This window comes from Sminthopsis crassicaudata, chromosome 2, assembly GCF_048593235.1.
Source record: "Sminthopsis crassicaudata isolate SCR6 chromosome 2, ASM4859323v1, whole genome shotgun sequence".
Classification (NCBI taxonomy): domain Eukaryota; kingdom Metazoa; phylum Chordata; class Mammalia; order Dasyuromorphia; family Dasyuridae; genus Sminthopsis; species Sminthopsis crassicaudata.
This window is the reverse complement of record NC_133618.1, coordinates 667,035,820-667,050,840: the sequence shown is the minus strand read 5'-3', so window position 1 is coordinate 667,050,840 and position 15,021 is coordinate 667,035,820. Positions and strand designations below refer to the sequence as shown.

At 32.6% G+C, this 15,021-nt stretch overlaps 2 pseudogenes; both read right to left on the bottom strand.

The window, feature by feature from the left end:
• Positions 1–5,037: 5,037 nt before the first annotated feature.
• On the bottom strand, positions 5,038–6,367 carry LOC141553031 (E3 ubiquitin-protein ligase RNF19A pseudogene; annotated as a pseudogene).
• A 458-nt stretch (positions 6,368–6,825) lies between these two features.
• On the bottom strand, positions 6,826–7,717 carry LOC141553030 (E3 ubiquitin-protein ligase RNF19A pseudogene; annotated as a pseudogene).
• Between the last annotated feature and the right edge of the window lie 7,304 nt (positions 7,718–15,021).

Genomic DNA, 15,021 nt, shown 5'->3' with positions numbered 1-15,021 from the left:
AGAAAGAGAGCAATAGAAAGAAAGGAAGAAAAGAGAACATAGAAGAAGGAAGGAAGGAAGAAGGAAGGAAGGAAGGAAGGAAGGAAGGAAGGAAGGAAGGAAGGAAGGAAGGAAGGAAGGAAGGAAGGAAGGAAGGAAGGAAGGAAGGAAGGAAGGAAAGAAGGGAAGGAAGGGAAAAAGAAAAAAAAAGAAACAAAGAAAAAGTAAAGAAACAAAGAAGGAAAGAAGAGATAGAAGAAAGGGACCAAAGGAAAAAGGGAGAAAGGGAGGTAGGGAAGAAGAGAAAAAAAAAATTTAATGAAAACATAGCAGTGTATTAGACTAAAAAAGCTGTTCTCTAAAGTTCCTCTAAGCTCTAAGTATATTACTATTAATATAATATTTTGCATTTGTATAATTTTATGAATTACCGTGCTCATATATCATAACATATAAAGATGCCAAGAGAAATGGTATATTCACAGTCCTTTCTCTCTACATTAGAATGTAAGTAGTCTGGAGCATAACTTAAAAATAAACATCTAATGAAAAATGAAATCTGAAAGTCCAGAACCTGACTGCTAAATTGACTACATTTATATTTAGAATATTAGTTTATTTCTACACTTCAGATTTCATCTTTACCCTTGTCATTCAGAGACAAAATTTAAGAAAACTAATTTCAAAAATTACTTGTTTTAATTAATTTGCTTTGTTGAGGGACCCTGCTTGCTGTGCTCTATCATTTTTCTATTTATGTGGAATGACCTGCCTTTAACACCAAGAAGCTGTTCTACTTATGATGTACCACCTGAAATGGTCAGTGCAAGAAATGATTATAAATTATGCCAGTCTTCATTGACTCCTATTAAATGGAGGCTATGAGGTTGGAGAAGAAAGGAAATTAAAAATATTGTGACTCATTAAGAATATAAATATTGTGTGCTCCTTTTTAAAAAAAAATCTGATAAGACTATTTTTCTCCATTACAAATTTCAGTTTATATTTTCTTCTGGTTGTTGTTATTTCATTGATCAGTATAAAGCATGATTTTTGTATAAGAAGCACAATTTCATTTGAAGCAAAGGAAAATCAGAAGGTGATTGTTGGAAAAGAGAAGGACATTGCCTAGAAAGACTTAAATGTAAGAAATTCTATTAAAAAAATTCACCCAGTACATAATAATTTTAAAAATAACGTTAAAATTAGAAAGAAAGAAAACTGGGGATATCCTTTTGAAAATGCTTAATCAAACAAGAGGTAAAGGTCATAATTTCAATCACATAATTTTTTGAAGAAAACTGATCCAAACAAAAATCAATGTAGTTTAAATAAGAGAAGAAAATATCAAGTAGGGGGAAATTTTTATATATCTATAGAAATATAAATGTAGGTTGTATGTATACACACACATATATATATATGTATATATATATATATATATATATATATATATATATATATATATATATATACATGCACAATATATTTTAAATATATTACTATTTTACATGAATAATCAATCTTCAAATGATAAATGGTTAAAAGTTATGAAATATTTTCACAAAAAACTGAAACTATCAATAATGTTAAATAAAACTGCTTGAAATCACCATTAATATGATAAACATAAATTAAAATAATTCTAGTATTTCATCTCATGTCTAAGAAATTGACACAAAGACATAGGCTCTTTGATGAATGACACTCTTTGAAAACAGGTTTGATCATTGACTGTGAGGAGAAATTGTCCATGTAGGACAAAGAAAGGAAAAAAAAAGAATATTTGCACATATATTTGTTTGTGATATGCATGTGTGGATGTGTATGCGTGGATATATATTGAAATGGTTATAGATATCATTTTTGTGGTGCTTACATGTGGAAACAAATTCAGTGTCCGTTGAATGTTGATATCTAAAATCTTAATGGATGATGAGCTTGAACTTGCAAAACACAACCTTGAAAACTGGATAGTTTCAAGTTTAGAAATGACAAAAATATCTTATTCAAGGACTGTTGTAGCTAATATTAGGGATATTCATCCTTTAAATGTCAGCTCAATCATCATCAGCTTTTGTTGATTGACCACAGCAACTTAGGACTTAACTTATCTTGTCCTCAGTTTCCTCAATAAGAGCTCATACTATGTGCACCCTAGAGTTCAATTTTAAAGATATAATGGTCCTCAGATGGTAACTGATCCAAACCCCTTAACCCCTTTATATTCACATACACACACACACACATACACACACACACACACACCCATACACAAACACATGCATGCACATATATATGCATTCATACACACATCAAAATACACACACACACACACACACACACACACACACACACACATATACACATATACAAAGATACAACATATACTTCTACTTTTTAGCAGAGAATATTGGTGTTCATGAAGGTTACAGTGACTCCTTCTTCCCTTTGCTTTTACTGTTCAGGGCAATACCATACTTATAGTTTTTAGGTTCACAATATAGAAGTCATCCTAGATTTCTTACTATTTCTCACCCTGCATATCCAATATGGCATCGAAGCCTGCTGATTTCACTTTGCATCCTCAAATTCATCCCCTTCTCTTCACTGACACTAGCATGCTCCCCTGGTGCAGGCCTTCATCACTTCATGCCCTGCTTATTGTAGGAATCTGCTAGATGGTCACCTGTTTTAAGTCTCCCTATTCCAATTTATTTTCCAATTAGTCACCAAAGTAATTTTCTTAAAGCTCGGAACTAACCATGTGACATGGTTAAAGAATAAACTCCAATATTTTCCTATAACAATCAGGATGAAATACAGATTTGTCAGTTACTCAAACCCCTTCATAACCTAACATCCTATTAACTTTCCAATTTTATTAATTCCATATTCTCAACATATATTCTTCAATCTAATATCCCTGCCCTCCTGGTTGTTTCACAAACAAGACACATTATTTCTCAACTCTTTCTTTTCTCTTTCTGTCTCTGATGCCTGAAGTGTTCTCCCTCATCTACTCTTATGACTATCCTCCGTGGTTTCTTTTAAGACCCAACTAAAATGATATTTATTACTAGAAACCTTCCTCAACAATACTTCACCTCTATTAAATCTATTTATCCTGTATATAATTTGTCTCACATGTGCTAGTTTCAAATTATCTCTGCCTCTCCCCCAGCCCCTATAAACCTAAAGTCTTTGAGAAAGAAAATTGCCTCTTATCTCTTTTTATATTCCCACCATTAATGTCAGTATTTAACACATAGTTGGAACATAATAAATACTAATTGTTTGGAATATTTATGAATAAATCCTAGAAGTAGAATTTGAATCCAGATTTTCTGACTCAGTTTCATCTCTTTCTCCCTGGATAATATGAAAGTAAATCTAGAAATGCCTTATTTTGTTGTTTATTTTTCATTCTTCTAAAAAGAATATTATTAGAATTTACATTTACTTCAGATATGCAATTTATATGCATATTACTGAGCAAACAAATATACAAAAATTATCACAAACATCATCATATAAGATAATTGGCACCAGTGTTGTAAGTATATGGTAAGGAAACATCATAGAGGAAGACTGAAGCCCAAGGCATATTTCTTTTTAACCAAATCAAAACTGTTAGTAACATTATAATGACAATACTTGCAAGAAATATAGAAGATAGAACATTTTTATTACTATTTTTTTTCTAGAATCTCTTGTTTTGCAGTTTAGTTAAATTAGGCAGGAACACTAACAGTTACATGCATTTTGGTCAGCATCAACTTCTTTGGTAAACAAAGTTAAAAGGAATGAAGCTGCCATACTGGGCATCTGTCTTTTTTATCTGAGTGAGCATTGCACTGTATTTTGATTCTATGATTGGGGATGGCCACGGGTTTTGCAAATAGCTGTTATGTAAAAGTTGTGCCCTGAAGCGTAAATGAGATTTTGGTAGGCTAATACTTTTTCATCAGCATCAGTAATAAGAATTACATGTCTTCCTATCAACTACAGTCATTTTGAGTTCTGCAGTTTTGCTTTATCATCTAAGGTAGCCACAGAGGATGTGCTGGAAAACAACACAATAAAATCCTCAAAAAAATAGGCACTTAAAATCCAGTCTATTTCAAAGGCATTGAGAATTAGTGAGGCATATTCTTCCCCTTGATGAAAAAAGTAACTGTTTCTTTAAAATGCTCACAAACCAATGGAGTATTATTTTATGTATGTGTGTATGATATAAATATATACATATATATCATACACACACACACACACACACACACACACACACACACACACATATATATATATACAAAATCGTTATTTCTTGCTGTCTGTCTGCTTAATTAACATTAAGCCTTTCTAGTAAGGTAGTATCAACTTTGTGCAAGATATATTTTGTACCATGTTTTTCTATTTTAAGCTTGTACAAAAAATGCCATAACATATCTCAAAGTGTACAAGTTTCCAAACAGTAGTAAATGGACTGCATTAAATTCTGCATTTCCCCATTGAATATGATTTATCCCAGAAAGGAAAAAAATCCATTATGAGTTGAAATGTTATAAAGAACACCAGCTATTGTAGAATAACCTATAAGGGTCTTGGGAAACTAGTGTTTCTTTTAAACATATTGCTTAGTGGTTTTCAATAAATTGCCATTATCCATTTATCAGGAAGTCTCAAGTTTTCCTAAAAGTATTCTAGAACAACATTCATATTTTATATATATTCATCATAAATTAAACCAAATTTCTACTTGTATAAACAAGCATTTACCTTAAAGCAAAGTTTTGTGACAAACACACAAAACATTAGTGTAGATCTTATGGTTTATTTTCCAGTTGTAATGCACCTTAAAATCTTCATTTCACTTCACAGAATTTAGCAAGTGAGATCTACATGAAGCATTTTGCCTTGCTTTATAAAAGATCTAATTATATCATTATTGTGAAGTCGGGGTTCTTCTGATAATTTGAAACTTACAGTAGTCACAGGTAGTTCAACCAGCTCTCAATAGAGCTGTTCAGAGATAAATATCTTGCCCCATCTATAGACCTAAATTTCAGTGTGTATTTTAGTACTTAATTCAAAACCCTGTTGTAAATTATTGTTATTTTTTAATCCCCCACCAAAACAGAGATCTTCAATGGCTGTTGCCAAACTGTTCCCATGCTTTTCAGCAATATAACTCAATGGTGAAACTTCAGCAGGGATAAGAAACACAGGAATGCCACTTGGATGAAGAAAGTTTTCCAGGCATTCATTTTCTGCTTCAGTAAGAATATTAACAGTAGCAAAATATGTATGATAATCATTGGAGCCATGACTACAAGAAGTTTTCATGCTTTCTGAGTCAGAGCAACTGAATTTAGAGAGATGATTTGAATGGGAGTCAGCTACCAATGGTATGCTCCCACTGAGATATAAATCAAATTCACTGGAGTTCATGCCCTATTGCTCTACTAGTTGCATATCCATGTCCTTTCTGGTCTCATTTATCTTCATGCTACTCATTTTCTTCACTTTATCTTCAAGTTTTCTGCTTGCTATTTCTTTGGATACTTGGTAGCATTTGATTTACCTTCAGGCACACCACCAAATTAACCACCACTATGATCATGTCCCAGAGCACTCCCAATTTCCACATAACTGCTTTTGGGTCAGAATTTGGCTGATTTGGATTTAGTATTGTTTATACTATTTTTTTTTCTTTGTCCAATGGGATGTAGGGATTTAGGTTGTATCCTGCTATTGCTTTGACATAGCATTATTACTGTTACCAAACTGATTGTGACAGATTCTCCACTTCTAGTGTATTTTTCTTTTTGTACATCCTCTTGTACTTCCAACTCATTAAAACAGTTGACCAATGTACTTCCTGATAGACTCCTTGTTATACTAGCTCTGGCTAGTGCCATAGTGCTGATTGCTTTTTCAAGCTGTTTCAAATGGCACCTATTCAAACTATTCTGCTTCTAGTAAAACTAAAACTATTAACAACACTACCTTCCACTATTCTAGGATCGGGGTATATTTCTGCTACTAAAGTTGACCCTACACTTTATTTGTTTCACCAATATTTATATCACTTTCATGATCAAATTTGATCTTGACTCCTTTTCCATTGCCTGCTGACACTACAACCTCCACTTCAACATATATGGGAATAACTTCATAAACGTAATAGGAATACCGATATTTACAGTTATTTCAGCTATGACCAGAGATTCAATTATAGACAATGTTGCAAAACATCTGCTATGGCCAAATTCTGGTTGTGTTTTGAAATATTCTTTCCTTTGTATTGATAATGGATCCTATTTCTAATATACATAGGGATTACAATAATCACTAACAAAGAGCAAGTCCAGTTAACTAAAATCATTTCTATAATAACACCAATGAATGTTCCCAGATGATGCCATGATGTTTTTTTTTTCTTAAAATTGATACCCCATGTTCTAAAGACCCTCCCAGCTCACCTGCCTTCCAGAAACCAAACAGGCTAAACATGTCTGTCTGCTTTCACTTTCCATAGATCTTTGACATCCAATTTAATGTTCACAACCTCCCTACTCAAGAGATGGGGATTATATAATTATTCTTGTTATATAAAGGAGGTCCAGGAGAGAAGGGACTATAATCACTTAGCAAGTAATCAGCATGGGCAAGACTTCCCATTTCTACAATCTTGGTCTGGGCCTGGGGATTGCAGGGCTCAAGGAATCAAGATAACAGAAGGGATGCTGCTTTTGTCCTTGGTGGGGGTTGGGTGTAAGGGGATGGGGAAGATGGGGACAGTAGGGCTCCTACCTAGATCTTGGAAACTTCCATTATTCATTTTTATTTTGCATACAACATATATATAAATAGTTTTAGATCATCAGCTGCTTCTCCAGAGTTTGGCTTTAACTAATGGAAGAAGAACATATTGTTCTCATACATAAGTCCTGGACTCTTTTCTGTCAAAGAGCGATACAAGTCTAATTTTATTGCCAAATTTGTTCATAGTGATACTACAACTCTTTCCCACATCCTTCTCATTCACATATTAATATGAGACAACTAGCACATCCAAAAACTATCACAATATATTCACACTCTGGAGTTTAACACCACCTATAATCAGGGTCTGTAATAGACTACCATCTAAACATAAATTCTTTATATATTGCCATCAAGATATGTTCAGTTACTCTCAAGCAAATGTCATAGGGAGTAAATCGTTTGGTGCATTCTGGGCATCTGATATTAACTCTTATGAGATTCAATTCTCAGATACTGTTGTAAGCAATCCACACAAGATCTATGATAACAGGCCATTATATCAGGAAATTTTTCATTAGAATGGCACAAGGAACAAAGGACACTTCATAAATTCTCCATTTTATTTACTGTTGATTATTGTTTCATTGTCAGAGGAGATATATGTGGCAAAAAACTTATCAGTACTCATCAGTACACATTTCAGAATTTTTTTGTACAATACTTCCAATTCTGTCTACCCTCTCATTAAGATCCCATGATTTGTGCTGTGTCTTTTTAATTTCTAAATAAAAAGTTTCTAAATTTAAAAAAATAGCTCTAAATGACCTTTTTGGGGTGTCTTTCTGACTGGAGGCAAAATCACAGATGAGGCATAAATCTTAAAGTCCCGATCTGACCCCATTTGTTGATGCAAACTTATGCCTAGCATATTCCTTACAAGCGAGTTAGGTTCAGTTACAACCCTCATATTTAATTCTAAGTCCTTGTTTTTGTCTTTTTATTAAAATTTGGCTATAGTATGAGATAACCCTTAGTTCTTACTGCTGAACCTTTAATTTCAAAGGAATTTTTTTTTATAGATGTCCTTTTTTTGATTGTCATCTACTACCATCTAAAAAAGATAGAACTATTTACCAAACTAACATTCCCCCTGTCTTCAGCTATGCAGGTATAATTATATATGTCTATTGTTTTCATCTTATACATCTTTTAGCTACAAAGAAATACCTCTTAAAATTTCAACTCTAGCATAGTGATGGCAGTGGAAACAGCAGGGACTAAAGGACCATCTCCCAGCAGCAGAGATGACCCATCCTCCATTCTTTTTTCCCTCAATAGTATTTTATTTTTCCAAATACATGTAAAGGTAGTATTCAACATTCATTTTTATAAGATTTTGTATTCCAAATTCATACTGATTCTAAGATATCCAGGGTCATAACAAATATTGACACAAATATCTGAAATAAAATTTCAACAATAAGATTACAATAACTTGTCACCAGTATAATAGACTCTGACAAGGGAGATTTATACTAAGAATGGGGGACTAATTCAGTATTAGGAAAATCATCAGCATAATAGACCACATCAATAACAAAACTAACAGAAATTATATGATTATTTCAATGGATTCAGAGAAAAAAATTGACAATACAACATCCATTCCTAAAGGAAACACTAGAGAACATAGGAAAAAATGGAATTTTCCTTATATTGATAAATATCTAAAACTATGAGCAAGTACTATATATAACAGGGATAAACTAGAAACATTCCCACTAAGATTAGGTGTGAAACAAGGTTGCTCATTATCACCAAAATTATTCATATTGTACTTGAAATGTTAATTTTAGCAATAAGAGAAGATGCCAAATGTTGAGACCCTGGATATCTTAGAATCAGTGTGAATCAGGACAAGCAAAAGTCTTTATTCTTGGTCTTTTGGGGTTGGGGTCTTTATTAGGGGATTAGATCTAGCAATCTCCACGCTTCCTTTCTCTCTCACCACTGCCAAGAGAGAATGATCCCACCTGCCCTACTCTACCCTCTCATCTCCCTCTTTTTCTTCTTTGTCCACACCCACAGATCCAGCCAGCACAAAATAGTTGGGGAGGGTCATTCTCTAAGCATATGTTAATAGAGAATTGTCCAATGGGTAATTAGCCTTAAGTGCTAGATTAAGTGCATCTGCTCAGTTCTAGCCCTTTGCAAATATTCATTGGGGAAATTGGTCTATAATTGTCTTTTTCTCTTTTAGCTCTTTCTAATTTAATTATCAGCAATATCTGTGATGAAAGGAATTTAGTTGACTCCTCTTTTTTTTTTTTTTCCCCTAAATAGTTTACATAGCATTGGACGTAATTGTTTTTTAAATTTTTGGAATAATTCACTTGTAAATACATCTGTGCCTGGATAATTTTTCTTTGAAAGTCCATTGATGGCTTGTTCCAATTCTTTTTTTTTTTTTTTTTTTTTTTAATGGAACAATTTAAGTATTTCATTAACTTTTCTGTTAATCTGGGCAACCTATTTTTTTAAATGTTCACTACTTCAATTAGATTATCTGATTTATTGACATAAAATTAAGCAAAATTGATCCCAATTATTTCTTTAATTTTCTCATCATTGGTGATAAATTCACCCTTATCATTTTTATCCTAGTTATTAAGTTTTCTTCTTTCCTTTTGCTAATCAATTTAGCCAAAGCTTTATTCATTTTGTTATTAGTGGTGGTTGAGGCTTTTTTTAAACCAACTTTTAGTTTTATTTATTTGCTTAAAAGTTTTCTTACTTATAATTTGATTGATTTACTTTTTGATTTTCAAAATTTTTAATTTATTTGTTTTTCTTAATTTTTTTTTTTTTTTGCTTTTTTTAGTTCCATTCCCAATTCACTGGCATCCTCCTTCTCTATGTTATTCATGTGAACATTTAGAAATATATTTTTAAAAAATGTTCCCCCTATGCTTTGTCTGAATCCCATAAGATGGTATGTTGTCTCATCATTGTCTGGTTTATTTCCCCATCCTCCTCCCTCCCCCCACCCCTCACCTCCCCACCCCCACCCCACCCCCCCACCCCTGCCAAAGGCTCTCAGACTTCCAGAGAAGTGAGGGGGTGATAACAACCTGTGTTATAATTAAAGCAGTGTCATACCAAGTGGCAAAGTCATCTACACACAATAGCAAGCTGTTTATGTAGCTCCTCACGCACAGTATATAGTTAGCACATGCACAGCGAGCTATAGTTATGTAAGGGTATTAGGGTGTATAAGGTAAACAGAATTTGGAATAAACAGACACCATGTTTGACCATCCATATGGGTCCAACCTCTTCATTCCTTTTCTAAGATAAGGGATTCAGGCTGGTACCAAGATCCTCCAAAGAGCTAGTCTGGACATTATAGCAGGAATAAAGGGATGGTTCAATATCAGGAAAACTATTACCATTGTTGGCTAAATCAATAACAAAATTGACAGAAATCATATGATAATGTCAACATCATTGACTTTTAACAAACTTTTGACAAAATACAACTCTCATTGTTTTTAAAAACACTAGTGAGCATAGGGGTAAAAGAAGTTTTCCTTAAAATAATAAGCAGTATGGTAATGTTTGGGCTAGCTTTCTGAAGATCCTCAGAAAGGACCTTGGTCTTAGCAGGATACACAACATGAGAATGGACAAGAATAGAGTGCAAAGTCTTTATTGAATCAAACAGTCTGTGTCTGTCATAGTCTGACCCAGTCTCAGTCTGACCCTATCTCATCCAGAAGTCTGTCAGTCTCCTAGTCTAGAACAAAAGAAAAAGGCAAAAGGGAAAACTTTAATTACATTAAATTGAAAAGATTTTGCAAAAACAAAACCAACTGAAACAAGCTTCACAGAGAAGTACAAAGCTGGTGGAAAATCTTTATAGCCAGTGTTTTGAATAAAGGTCTATATACAGAACTGTGTCAAATTTATAAGAATAAAAGTCATTCCCCAATTCATAAATGGTCAAAAGATATGAGAAAATAATTTTCAAATAATGAAATTAAAGCTATCTATAGTTATATAAAACTATCTAAATTACTATTTGTCAGAGAAATACAAATTTTAAAAATTCTGAGATATTACTTCACACCTCTCAGATTGGTTCAAATGACAGGAAAAGAAAATGATAAATGTTGGAAGAGATGTGGGAAAACTGAGACCTAAATGCATTGTTAGTGAGTTATGAAATGATCCAGCCAGTCTGCAGAGCAATCTGGAACTATGGTCAAAGATCTATCAAACTATGCATTCTCTTTGATCAGCAGTACCACTACTGGATCTGTATCTCAAGGAAATCATAAAGGAGGGAATAAGACTCACATGTGCAAGTTTTTGTAGCAACTTTTTTGTGGTAGCAAAGAATTGTAATATTAGTAGAATGCCTACCAGGCGGGGAGTGACTGAATAAGCTGTTGTACATAAAGGTAATGGAATATTATTGTTCCACAAAAATGATGAACAAGTTGATTTTAGAAAGGTCTGGAAAGATTTACATGAACTGATGCTGAATGAAACAAGCAAAACTAGTATAACATTGTATACTATAAAAAGAAAAATATTTGATAATCAACTATGAAATACTTGATTCTTCTCAGTGGTTCAGCAATCTCTAGAGACTTTGGACAGAAGATGTTATTTGCATCCAGAAATAGCACTATAGAGATTGAATATAAATCAACACAAGCTATGTTAACTTCTTTTTTTTTTCTGTTTTTTTTTTCTCTCCCATGGTTTTCCCTTTTGTTCTGGTTTTTCTCTCCCAACATGATTCATAAAGCAATGTGTATTAACATAAATTAATTAATAAAAAAATAATTTGGATTCTGTATCATGTGGTGCATCTATATGTTTAGATTAATATTGATATCATTTTATTATTTATGTTATTTTTTGGCAGTATGTAGTTTTCCTATCTTTTAATTAGATCGAATTTTGCCTTTGCTTGGTCTGAGATCAGGATCACTACCATTTCTTTTTTTTCTTTTTCTTTTTCTTTCTTTTTTTTTTTCTTTTCACTTTTGCTGTTGTACAATACATTCTACTTTAGCCTTTTACCTTTATTCTGAATATCTCTCTATTTCAAATGCATGTATTGCAAACAACATATTGTAGAGTTCTAGCTTTTAATCCTGCTCTGCCATCCACTTCCATTTTATCAGAAAATTCATCCCATTCACATCCACAGTTATGATTATTGACTATTTCCCTCCATGCTGTTTTCCTCATTTATATTTTTATCTCTCCTTTTATCTTTTCTTCCTCACTGATATTTTACTTCTGACAACCACCTTTTTCGATATGCTCTCCCTTTTTTAGCTTCTCCCTCTTTTCTTTTCCCCTTTCTCTCTTACTTCCCTATGGGAAAAGACACATTTTTATACCAGTCTAAGTAAGAATGTCATTTCCTCTTTGAGCAAATCTGATGAGACTAATGTTCAAACAATGCTCTTTCTCTGTCTTCCTTTACCTTCTGTTATAATAGGTTTTGTATGCCTTTTCTTATAATGAAATTTACTCCATTTTACCTCCCCTTTTGGGATTTTCCAGGATACTTCTTTTTCCATGCCTTAATTTTTTAGTACATCATTACATTAAGCCTCTGTCTATGTATTTCCCTTTTAACTGTCCTGAAAAAGATACAGTTCTTTAAAGTTACAACTATCACCTTCCTATGTAGGGTTGTAAACAATTTAACTTTTAAATAACTTTGTTTTAATCTTTCTAGTGTACTTTTTTACCCACCTCTTCAGTTTTGCATTTAAAAGATCAAATGTTCTGTTCAACTTTGATCTTTTCATAAGAAATTATTGAAAAATGCCTATTTCACTGAAGGTCTATCTTTTCTCCTAAAAATAATGCTCAATTCTTATTGAGTTGTTGATTCTTTGTGGTCGTTCAAGTCTTCCAGAATATCATATTTCAGGTCTTTCAGTCTTTGAATATAAAAGCTGCTAGATCCTGTGGCTTCTAAATATTTGAATTTTTTTTCCCCTGGTTATTTGCAGTATTTTCTCCATTTCCTGACAATTCTGGAGTCTAGCTACAATATACTTTGGAGTTTTGTTTTTGTTTTTGTTTTTGTTTTTTTCAGGAGGTGATTTTCAGGAGGTGATTAGTACATTCTTTCAATTACTATTTTATACTTTGGTTCTAAGATATAAGGGTACTTTTCCTTATTGATTTATTGAAACATGTTGGCCAGCCCATTTTGATCATGATTTTTAGAAAGTTAAAAAATCCTTAAATTCCCCATACTAGATCTATTTTCCAGGTTGGTTGTTTTTTGTATTTTTTCATTTTGTTTTCCATTTTTGTTACAGTCATCTTTGGTGTCTTCTAGCATCATTACTTGCCATTTTTTTTCAATTTTAATTTTTAATAAATCATTTTCTTAAGTTAGCATTTTTACTTCCTTTCCCATTTATTCAACTATACTTTTAAAGGAGTTGTTTTATTCAGTGGATTTTTCCCCATTTCACAAAATTCATTCTTTTAAGAATTGTTATCTCCAATCAATGTCTATGTTAATTTTTCCAAGTTTTTGCTTTTTTTCTTATGTTGTTAATTTTTTCCCTATTTCTCCTGCTCCTCTCTCATTTCTTTCCCTAATTTTTCTTCTCTCTCTTTTACGTTAGTTTTATTTTTAAATTTTTATCATTTTCAAGAGAATATTTTGAACTTTAGAGTAGTTCCTATCTCCCTTTGAGGATTCATATGTAGATATTTTGCTGCTGTTGTCCTCTTCTGGTCTATTTTTACTTTTTTTGCTCATTTTTAAAATTTGAGCTCTTCTCCTAGGACACAGGGGAGATTGTCCCACAATTTCTTTTGCAAGGGACATAGTCTTCTCCCTGACTTTCTGCAGCAGGGCCAGCTTTCCCACTGCACTGTTTTGGCTTGGCCTGGTCTTGAATGTTACTCTAGAGTTTAGGTGGAGGGAGGGTTCACAATTTGTCTTCTGTGCTGGGGTAGATGTCTCACAGCTGGCTTGCTGAGCCACTGAGCCTTTGATGAAAAGCCCAATTCTGTAGTGGCTTTTTTTTTTTTTCATGTCCTTATATTCCTATATATTCTGAGGCTACTTTCACATTATTCCATACTTTAAAGTGGATATTCAAATAAAATAGTTGAGATTTAACATTTTGAATTTGAGGAAAACAAACTGCTTACAGGAGTTTTGAATTAAAATACTTATTTGAAGACACCCCAAACTTGGTTTATAATCATTCTCTCATCTTATTGTATCATACCTATTGTGAACCAAACAATTTCCCAGGCACCAAGATAAAAATAAAGCAGAGCTTGAATCTTCCCTCCAGCTACCAAAGGTCAGGAGATAAGTGACTAACAGAATTTCATTAGAAGTAAAATATACAAGGTAGAATAGAGATGATGTGGTATCTACTAGGATTTACATAAAAATCATTAGCCAAAGGATAGTCCTTCCATATGAACAAAAAAGGGATCTATAAGAATTTTTTTTTAGATAAAAATGTCTTATTCTCCTATCCTGCAACTAAGCAATTACTTTTAAATTAAATTAAAGTTTTATTTTTAAAAATTAAAAAAATAAGTTCAAATATATATTATGTTTAATTTAATGGCAGAAAATAATAAAGTTAAGAATGTCTATGTTTTTGAAAGTTAGATAGTTCATCTTAATGGGAATAGCCCTTTCCACCCTGGACATCAAAAAATATTCATAAATCTTAACATTTCAAAATATCTTTCATGTTTCTTTTTTAACTTTCTTTTACAATGTATTTATATGAATGGGTGCACTATAAACATATATATGTATTTACACATAGACACAGACAGGCACCAAGATATAAATACACAGAGACAAACACACACACACACACACACACACACACACACACACACACACACACATAGAAAGAGAGAGAGAGAGAGAGAGAGAGAGAGAGAGAGAGAGAGAGAGAGAGAGAGAGAGAGAGATGCCAGGCAATTTACAAAATGTCATACAATTATTATCTTTTTTTAATAATAGCATTTTATTTTCAAAATATATGCAAGGATAGGTTTAACATTTAACCTTGCAAAAACTTGTGTTCCAAGTTATTTCTCCATCTATTCTCTGCAACTCTTCCCCTACACAGCAAGTAATCCAATATATGGTAGACATGCAATTCTTGTATATATATTTCTGCACTTATCATATGCTGCACAAGAAAAATCAGATCAAAAAGAAAAAAAAGTGAAAAAAAA